The following is a 10,329-nucleotide window of genomic DNA, read 5'->3' on the forward strand; positions in this document are numbered from 1 at the left end:
AAAGGAGCACAGCTGATGTCCATCGTAGAAGCGTGGGGAGCGGAAGTTGGCGTTGCCGTCTCGACCAGCAAGACGGTAATAATGCTGCTAAAAAGGTGCCTTGAGACGTGCGCTACGGTGAGGTTTGCTGGAGCGAACCTTCCGTATGTGCGTAGCTGTCGTACCTTGGCATCACGGTCAGTGAAGGAATGAAATTCCTCACGCACATAGCTTCGCTTCGCCAGCGGATGACCGGAGTCGTTGGAGCATTGGCGCGTGTGCTTCGAGCGACTGGGGCTTCAGTCCTCGAGCCAGGCGGACCATATATGACGGACTCATGGCACCTTGTGTGCTGTTTGGTGCCCCGGTATGGTATGACACCGCCGAGCAAGTAGCCGCCCGGAGACGACTAGCCTCCTGCCAGAGGCTAATCCTGCTTGGATGCCTTTCGGTATGCCGAACAGTGTCCACAGTGGCACTGCAGGTACTTGGTGGAGCTCCCCCGCTTGACTTGGCTGCTAAGTTTTTTAGCGGTCAAATACAAGCTGAAGAAGTTAGCGTGGAGGAGAGACTGGCTATACGAGGACACTACGTGTCTCTAAGCTGGAAGCAGAGGAAGACTCGCCTAGAAGAGTGCTTACTGCAGAGTTGGCAGAACAGATGGATGATGACAGCGAACCAGGACGGGTGACGCATAAATTCATCCCATATGTCACTCTCGCCTATCGGGATCCAAGATTTGGATTCTCGATGAGGACGTCTTACCTGCTGACAGGTCACGGGTCGTTAACGCATTTTTGCAAGGGAGAGCCCTCAGCGATACCACTGCTTGCGCTTGTGGAGATCCATATGAGGACTGGATGCACATATTGTGCGCTTGCCCCTATATGCAGATTTGCGGAACCTCGATGGACTTGGAGTGCAGCGCCTTGGCGAAAACTGGACCTTCGATAGAATCCTGGAAGATCAACAGAGGACTCAACGGCTGGCAGTGTTTGCGGACGAAGTGTTCCGTAGGAGGAGGGGTGTTTAGCCCAACAACTTCGCCGTGTGGTTAGCGGGCGAGAATACTTCCACAGTCCGCTATTGCTTGTCGTAAGAGGCGACTAATATAGCCATAGGTCCCTCTAACCCTGCTTGTCGGAGCAAAAGGAGGAGGCCCACCGAGCCTCTCTTTCGGTACCACGGGTTGTGCAGCTATCCAAGACTGCACATTGAGGTAGGCCCCCTGGTGGGAGTATCGTGGTGGCTGTGGTTGGTACCCATATCGCGGGTAGAGCCTTCGTGTTCGACGTTTGAGTTACGGTGCTAGTTGCGCAAAACTCGGGTGCTGTGACCCAGAGATCAGTAGAGATTTTAGGTAGATCTCGCTCCTCAGCAAGGGGGAGTGCTTGCCCGGCAAGCAAGTACTCGAATTGCTACCGGGTGGTCGCTATGTACATAGCTATAGCTTCTAGTCCGGGACGCTTGTCTGGCGTATCCAGACACATACACCATGTTGATACATGCACCACTTGTGGGTGTTCAGGGTGTCGTGGTTGTAATCCCTTCAGTGTGGAACACGCCACGTAAAACAAGTTCGGAGAGATCTGAAAAGTCGTCGTTGTCCCTATCTACTATCTAGCGAAACCACAGCCAAGGGAACGGGCTTGGAATAATTAGCGGGAAAGAAGACCCTTTTGAGCTTGACTCTAATCTGGCAGTGTAAGGAGACATAAGAGGTGTAGAATAAGTGGGAGATATTAGACCTCGGTTTGGTATCGTCAATGAAATACACACTACTCTTATTGTTTCCTTACTTACTTGATTAAATGGAACGTGTATCATTTCCTAGCCATTATACGGATATATTTATTATATCTTATGGTATTGGGTTTTGATGCAAGCTTCTTGATCAAAGTATCACGAGTTTGTTATATAATCGCAAACAAATTCTTTAATAAAACGATGCATTTATGTATTTTTGATTTGAAAATTTGGTATAACTCCAATTACTCAGGTATGATCCAATTCAAGGACATTGCCAGGTAGGGAGTTTGACTGGGGCGGTACATCTCTCAAATAATAACGGAGGTGTCCCAAGGCCAGCTCAGTGCGGACAGAAACCACACATAGAGCAAAAGGGCAAATGCTGACTTGATCTCGGTGTTCAGTACACACAGGGACAGCAAAAGCTCGGCCTATCGATCCTTTTGGTTTAAAGAGTTTTTAACAAGAGGTGTCAGAAAAGTTACCATAGGGATAACTGGCTTGTGGCGGCCAAGCGTTCATAGCGACGTCGCTTTTTGATCCTTCGATGTCGGCTCTTCCTATCATTGTGAAGCAAAATTCACCAAGCGTTGGATTGTTCACCCATGCAAGGGAACGTGAGCTGGGTTTAGACCGTCGTGAGACAGGTTAGTTTTACCCTACTAATGACAAAACGTTGTTGCGACAGCATTCCTGCGTAGTACGAGAGGAACCGCAGGTACGGACCAATGGCACAATACTTGTTCGAGCGAACAGTGGTATGACGCTACGTCCGTTGGATTATGCCTGAACGCCTCTAAGGTCGTATCCGTGCTGGACTGCAATGATAAATAAGGGGCAATTTGCATTGTATGGCTTCTAAACCATTTAAAGTTTATAATTTATTTTATAAACGACAATGGATGTGATGCCAATGTAATTTGTAACATAGTAAATTAGGAGGATCTTCGATCACCTGATGCCGCGCTAGTTACATATAAAAGCATTATTTAATACAATGACAAAGCCTAGAATCAATTGTAAACGACTTTTGTAACAGGCAAGGTGTTGTAAGTGGTTGAGCAGCTGCCATACTGCGATCCACTGAAGCTTATCCTTTGCTTGATGATTCGATAAATAAATGATTTTTCCTGTAGCCAAACAAACACCTCGTCATCAATTTAGTGACGCATATGATATTGTCCCTATCATATAATTAATATAAAGACTTTAATGAATTGTATCAAGTTGCCAAATACCTCGTCATCAATTTAGTGACGCATATGATATTGTCCCTATCATATAATTAATATAAAGACTTTAATGAATTGTGTCAAGTTGCCAATCACCTCGTCATCAATTTAGTGACGCATATGATATTGTCCCTATCATATAATTTTTGATATAAAAACTTTAAAGAATTGTATCAAGTTGCCAAATACCTCGTCATCAATTTAGTGACGCATATGATATTGTCCCTATCATATAATTAATATAAAGACTTTAATGAATTGTGTCAAGTTGCCAAACACCTCGTCATCAATTTAGTGACGCATATGATATTGTCCCTATCATATAATTTTTGATATAAAGACTTTGAAGAATTATATCAAGTTGCCAAATACCTCGTCATCAATTTAGTGACGCATATGATATTGTCTCTATCATATAATTAATATAAAGACTTTAATGAATTGTGTCAAGTTGCCAAACACCTCGTCATCAATTTAGTGACGCATATGATATTGTCCCTATCATATAATTTTTGATATAAAAACTTTAAAGAATTGTATCAAGTTGCCAAATACCTCGTCATCAATTTAGTGACGCATATGATATTGTCCCTATCATATAATTAATATAAAGACTTTAATGAATTGTGTCAAGTTGCCAAACACCTCGTCATCAATTTAGTGACGCATATGATATTGTCCCTATCATATAATTTTTGATATAAAAACTTTAAAGAATTGTATCAAGTTGCCAAATACCTCGTCATCAATTTAGTGACGCATATGATATTGTCCCTATCATATAATTAATATAAAGACTTTAATGAATTGTGTCAAGTTGCCAAACACCTCGTCATCAATTTAGTGACGCATATGATATTGTCCCTATCATATAATTTTTGATATAAAGACTTTAAAGAATTCTATCAAGTTGCCAAGTACCTCGTCATCAATTTAGTGACGCATATGATATTGTCTCTATCATATAATTAATATAAAGACTTTAATGATTTGTGTCACGTTGCCAAACACCTCGTCATCAATTAGTGACGCATATGATATTGTCCCTATCATATAATTAATATAAAGACTTTTTAAAGAATTGTATCAAGTTGCCAAACACCTCGTCATCAACTACTATATTATGGTTGCGCCGACCTCTCATATTGTATTCTCTTATGTCTTCATAGGATTTTGGCAATTATACGAGTAAATTAAATAATATACATATGAAAATTATTAATTATTATATGTATAAGGGAAAAAATGCTGAAATATTCCCATATTATCTTAGTATTATAGAGGAAAGACCGTTGCCGACCTCTGATATTGTTCAAAACTTATGTATTTATATGATTTTGGCAATTATATGAGTAAATTAAATAATATACATATAAAATGATTAAATATTATATGTATAAATGTATAAAGGAAAAAATGATGAAATATTCCCACATTATCTTAGTATTATAGAGGAAGACCGTTGCTGACCTCTGATATTGTTCAAAACTTATGTATTTATATGATTTTGGCAATAATATGAGTAAATTAAATAATATACATATGAAAATGATTAATTATTATATGTATAAATGTATAAGGGAAAAAATGCTGAAAATATTCCCATATTATCTTAGTATTATAGAGGAAAGACCGTTGCTGACCTCTGATATTGTTCAAAACTTATGTATTTATATGATTTTGGCAATTATATGAGTAAATTAAATAATATACATATGAAAATTATTAATTATTATATGTATAGGGGAAAAAATGCTGAAATATTCCCACATTCTCTTAGTATTATAGAGAAAAGCCATTATAGTGAGAGGGTATAGTAGTGTAAACGACCGGAATTACGACAGAGGGTTCAAAAACTACTATAGGTAGGCAGTGGTTGCCGACCTCTCATATTGTTCAAAACTTATGTATTCATATGATTTTGGCAATTATATGAGTAAATTAAATAATATACATATGAAAATTATTAATTATTATATGTATAGGGGAAAAAATGCTGAAATATTCCCACATTCTCTTAGTATTATAGAGAAAAGCCATTATAGTGAGAGGGTATAGTAGTGTAAACGACCGGAATTACGACAGAGGGTTCAAAAACTACTATAGGTAGGCAGTGGTTGCCGACCTCTCATATTGTTCAAAACTTATGTATCATATGATTTTGGCAATTATATGAGTAAATTAAATAATATACATATGAAAATTATTAATTATTATATGTATAAGGGAAAAAATGCTGAAAATATCCCACATTCTCTTAGTATAATAGAGAAAAGCCATTATAGTGAGAGGGTATAGTAGTGTAAACGACCGGAATTACGACAGAGGGTTCAAAAACTACTATAGGTAGGCAGTGGTTGCCGACCTCTCATATTGTTCAAAACTTATGTATTCATATGATTTTGGCAATAATATGAGTAAATTAAATAATATACATATGAAAATGATTAATTATTATATGTATAAGGGAAAAAATGCTGAAAATATCCCACATTCTCTTAGTATTATAGAGAAAAGCCATTATAGTGAGAGGGTATAGTAGTGTAAACGACCGGAATTACGACAGAGGGTTCAAAAACTACTATAGGTAGGCAGTGGTTGCCGACCTCTCATATTGTTCAAAACTTATGTATTCATATGATTTTGGCAATAATATGAGTAAATTAAATAATATACATATGAAAATGATTAATTATTATATGTATAAGGGAAAAAATGCTGAAAATATCCCACATTCTCTTAGTATTATAGAGAAAAGCCATTATAGTGAGAGGGTATAGTAGTGTAAACGACCGGAATTACGACAGAGGGTTCAAAAACTACTATAGGTAGGCAGTGGTTGCCGACCTCTCATATTGTTCAAAACTTATGTATTCATATGATTTTGGCAATAATATGAGTAAATTAAATAATATACATATGAAAATGATTAATTATTATATGTATAAGGGAAAAAATGCTGAAAATATCCCACATTCTCTTAGTATTATAGAGAAAAGCCATTATAGTGAGAGGGTATAGTAGTGTAAACGACCGGAATTACGACAGAGGGTTCAAAAACTACTATAGGTAGGCAGTGGTTGCCGACCTCTCATATTGTTCAAAACTTATGTATTCATATGATTTTGGCAATAATATGAGTAAATTAATTAATATACATATGAAAATGATTAATTATTATATGTATAAGGGAAAAAATAATCATATTATATATGAATAATGGAAAAAAAATGAAATGTTCCTATAATCTCTTAATATATAAGAGAATAGCCCGTATGTTGGGTGGCAAACGGAATTGATAATACCCGCTTTGAGGACAGCGGGTTCAAAAACTACTATAGGTAGGCAGTGGTTGCCGACCTCCCGCATTATTCGAAATATTTATTCGGATTATGTTTATATTGGTTACATACAATAAAGTATATTATTATCCGTACAAATTTGTTTCTCAGTTCTATAGAACACGGGACTTGGCTCCGCGGATAATAGGAATATACGCTTTATAGATAATATCGTTGAAACAAAAGTCAAGTTTCTATTATATATAGAATAACAAATCGTTTCCATATATTATCGTTAATTTTTGGAGGCAGGCAAATATTAATTTATTACCTGCCGTATAGTTGGATTATTATATCGTTACGGTATAATACAAATATGGATTCTTATGAAAGAAATATAAAATTATATATTAAATGTGGAAATATTATCATATGCGCTTGGTTTTATGTTATATATTACCAGAGATATATATGAAAAGAGATAAATTTTAAATTTATCTTCAAAATGCAAATGATTTAACTTAATATTTATATTGGTTAAACAAAAATTGTACATGTGTGGATACAATAATTATGTATGTTGGAAATAAAATGATATTTTATAATGAAATATGTATGTATAAAAAGATAAAATTATAGAAATATATATATTACAATAATTAGATGAAATTCTTGTTATATTGGTAAAACAAGTATAAATTAAAAATGAAAATATGGATTACGAATGCTATATAAAAATGGCCGTAATCGAATGGATTTTTTACTTATATATTTAAAATTTTACCCAAAGGCGAAATATTGAATTTTATTCAATATAATAAAAATCATGGAATTATATAAAGTGAAAAATCTATATATCTATATATCTATTATATTGCTTATTTCGATTCAAAATATATGAATGGAATATGAAGGAAAAACATTATTCTGGTTGATCCTGCCAGTAGTTATATGCTTGTCTCAAAGATTAAGCCATGCATGTCTAAGTACACACGAATTAAAAGTGAAACCGCAAAAGGCTCATTATATCAGTTATGGTTCCTTAGATCGTTAACAGTTACTTGGATAACTGTGGTAATTCTAGAGCTAATACATGCAATTAAAACATGAACCTTATGGGACATGTGCTTTTATTAGGCTAAAACCAAGCGATCGCAAGATCGTTATATTGGTTGAACTCTAGATAACATGCAGATCGTATGGTCTTGTACCGACGACAGATCTTTCAAATGTCTGCCCTATCAACTTTTGATGGTAGTATCTAGGACTACCATGGTTGCAACGGGTAACGGGGAATCAGGGTTCGATTCCGGAGAGGGAGCCTGAGAAACGGCTACCACATCTAAGGAAGGCAGCAGGCGCGTAAATTACCCACTCCCAGCTCGGGGAGGTAGTGACGAAAAATAACAATACAGGACTCATATCCGAGGCCCTGTAATTGGAATGAGTACACTTTAAATCCTTTAACAAGGACCAATTGGAGGGCAAGTCTGGTGCCAGCAGCCGCGGTAATTCCAGCTCCAATAGCGTATATTAAAGTTGTTGCGGTTAAAACGTTCGTAGTTGAACTTGTGCTTCATACGGGTAGTACAACTTACAATTGTGGTTAGTACTATACCTTTATGTATGTAAGCGTATTACCGGTGGAGTTCTTATATGTGATTAAATACTTGTATTTTTTCATATGTTCCTCCTATTTAAAAACCTGCACTAGTGCTCTTAAACGAGTGTTATTGTGGGCCGGTACTATTACTTTGAACAAATTAGAGTGCTTAAAGCAGGCTTCAAATGCCTGAATATTCTGTGCATGGGATAATGAAATAAGACCTCTGTTCTGCTTTCATTGGTTTTCAGATCAAGAGGTAATGATTAATAGAAGCAGTTTGGGGGCATTAGTATTACGACGCGAGAGGTGAAATTCTTGGACCGTCGTAAGACTAACTTAAGCGAAAGCATTTGCCAAAGATGTTTTCATTAATCAAGAACGAAAGTTAGAGGTTCGAAGGCGATCAGATACCGCCCTAGTTCTAACCATAAACGATGCCAGCTAGCAATTGGGTGTAGCTACTTTTATGGCTCTCTCAGTCGCTTCCCGGGAAACCAAAGCTTTTGGGCTCCGGGGGAAGTATGGTTGCAAAGCTGAAACTTAAAGGAATTGACGGAAGGGCACCACCAGGAGTGGAGCCTGCGGCTTAATTTGACTCAACACGGGAAAACTTACCAGGTCCGAACATAAGTGTGTAAGACAGATTGATAGCTCTTTCTCGAATCTATGGTGGTGGTGCATGGCCGTTCTTAGTTCGTGGAGTGATTTGTCTGGTTAATTCCGATAACGAACGAGACTCAAATATATTAAATAGATATCTTCAGGATTATGGTGCTGAAGCTTATGTAGCCTTCATTCATGGTGGCAGTAAAATGTTTATTGTGTTTGAATGTGTTTATGTAAGTGGAGCCGTACCTGTTGGTTTGTCCCATTATAAGGACACTAGCTTCTTAAATGGACAAATTGCGTCTAGCAATAATGAGATTGAGCAATAACAGGTCTGTGATGCCCTTAGATGTCCTGGGCTGCACGCGCGCTACAATGAAAGTATCAACGTGTATTTCCTAGACCGAGAGGTCCGGGTAAACCGCTGAACCACTTTCATGCTTGGGATTGTGAACTGAAACTGTTCACATGAACTTGGAATTCCCAGTAAGTGTGAGTCATTAACTCGCATTGATTACGTCCCTGCCCTTTGTACACACCGCCCGTCGCTACTACCGATTGAATTATTTAGTGAGGTCTCCGGACGTGATCACTGTGACGCCTTGCGTGTTACGGTTGTTTCGCAAAAGTTGACCGAACTTGATTATTTAGAGGAAGTAAAAGTCGTAACAAGGTTTCCGTAGGTGAACCTGCGGAAGGATCATTATTGTATAATATCCTTATCGTTAATAAACATTTGTTATAATACAAATAAATACAATTTACCAAAATAAAAATATTACAAAATGATTCCACGGAATCAAAAGTTAAAGTCAAAATAAAATGAAGATGGCTTTTATTTTATATGTGGGGCTTGGCAACCTCATAAAAAGACTTTAACATTATTAATGTTGTTGTGCGTATTTGTGGCAGTACCTACTACAACAATGGCGTTTCCTATAAAAACAAATTCTCGAAAATGGAAATCGAAGAAACTGAACAAAATTTGAAAGTAGAAGTCGAATTAAAATTAAAATAATTTTGAATGTGGTATTCAAAATAAGTGTGTGTGTATATGGACCATAATATACACGCGTTGCGAATATGTATTGTTCATCTATGTTATGAGCATACGTTGGCTAATGCAACAACCTAAAATATACAATGTTTGTACCTGTCATCCATCAGGTTAATGTTTTATATAAATTTTGCAGTATGTGTCACCCAAAATAGCAAACCATAACCAGATTTTTATGATACATAATGCTTATATGAAACTAAGACATATCGCAACATTTATTTTTAGGTATAAAAATAAATTTATTGAAGGAATTGATATATGCCAGTAAAATGGTGTATTTTTAATTTCTTTCAATAAAAACAATATTGATATTATATAAAAATGAATTATAAAACTCTAAGCGGTGGATCACTCGGCTCATGGGTCGATGAAGAACGCAGCAAACTGTGCGTCATCGTGTGAACTGCAGGACACATGAACATCGACATTTTGAACGCATATCGCAGTCCATGCTGTTATGTACTTTAATTAATTTTATAGTGCTGCTTGGACTACATATGGTTGAGGGTTGTAAGACTATGCTAATTAAGTTGTTTATAAATTTTTTATAAGCATATGGTATATTATTGGATTAAATAATGATTTTATTCATAATATTAAAAAAGAAATGAAAAACATTATCTCACATTTGAATGTGAAAAACGAAGAGAAATATTTTCTTTTTCAATCAAATAATACTGAGAAATGTCTAGCATAAAAAATTGAAATATTTTTCATCTAGAATTGTCTCTTATTAATGATTCGGAAAAAGAAAATTCTTGGTTTTGTTATTATTCTTCGTTGGTTCGTTAAATGGATAAAAAATAACTTTGCTTA

The 10,329-nt window shown here is 36.4% G+C and overlaps 2 non-coding genes across 2 annotated transcripts; both read left to right on the forward strand.

The window, feature by feature from the left end:
* Nucleotides 1–7,165: 7,165 nt before the first annotated feature.
* Nucleotides 7,166–9,159, forward strand: LOC117149914. The gene has a single exon (XR_004460613.1). It is a non-coding gene; the product is annotated as a small subunit ribosomal RNA (ribosomal RNA).
* A 686-nt stretch (nt 9,160–9,845) lies between these two features.
* Nucleotides 9,846–10,024, forward strand: LOC117149913. Its single transcript, XR_004460612.1, has one exon. It is a non-coding gene; the product is annotated as a 5.8S ribosomal RNA (ribosomal RNA).
* Nucleotides 10,025–10,329: the final 305 nt, after the last annotated feature.

This window comes from Drosophila mauritiana, unplaced genomic scaffold (assembly GCF_004382145.1).
Source record: "Drosophila mauritiana strain mau12 unplaced genomic scaffold, ASM438214v1 U_6, whole genome shotgun sequence".
Taxonomy (NCBI): Eukaryota; Metazoa; Arthropoda; class Insecta; order Diptera; family Drosophilidae; genus Drosophila; species Drosophila mauritiana.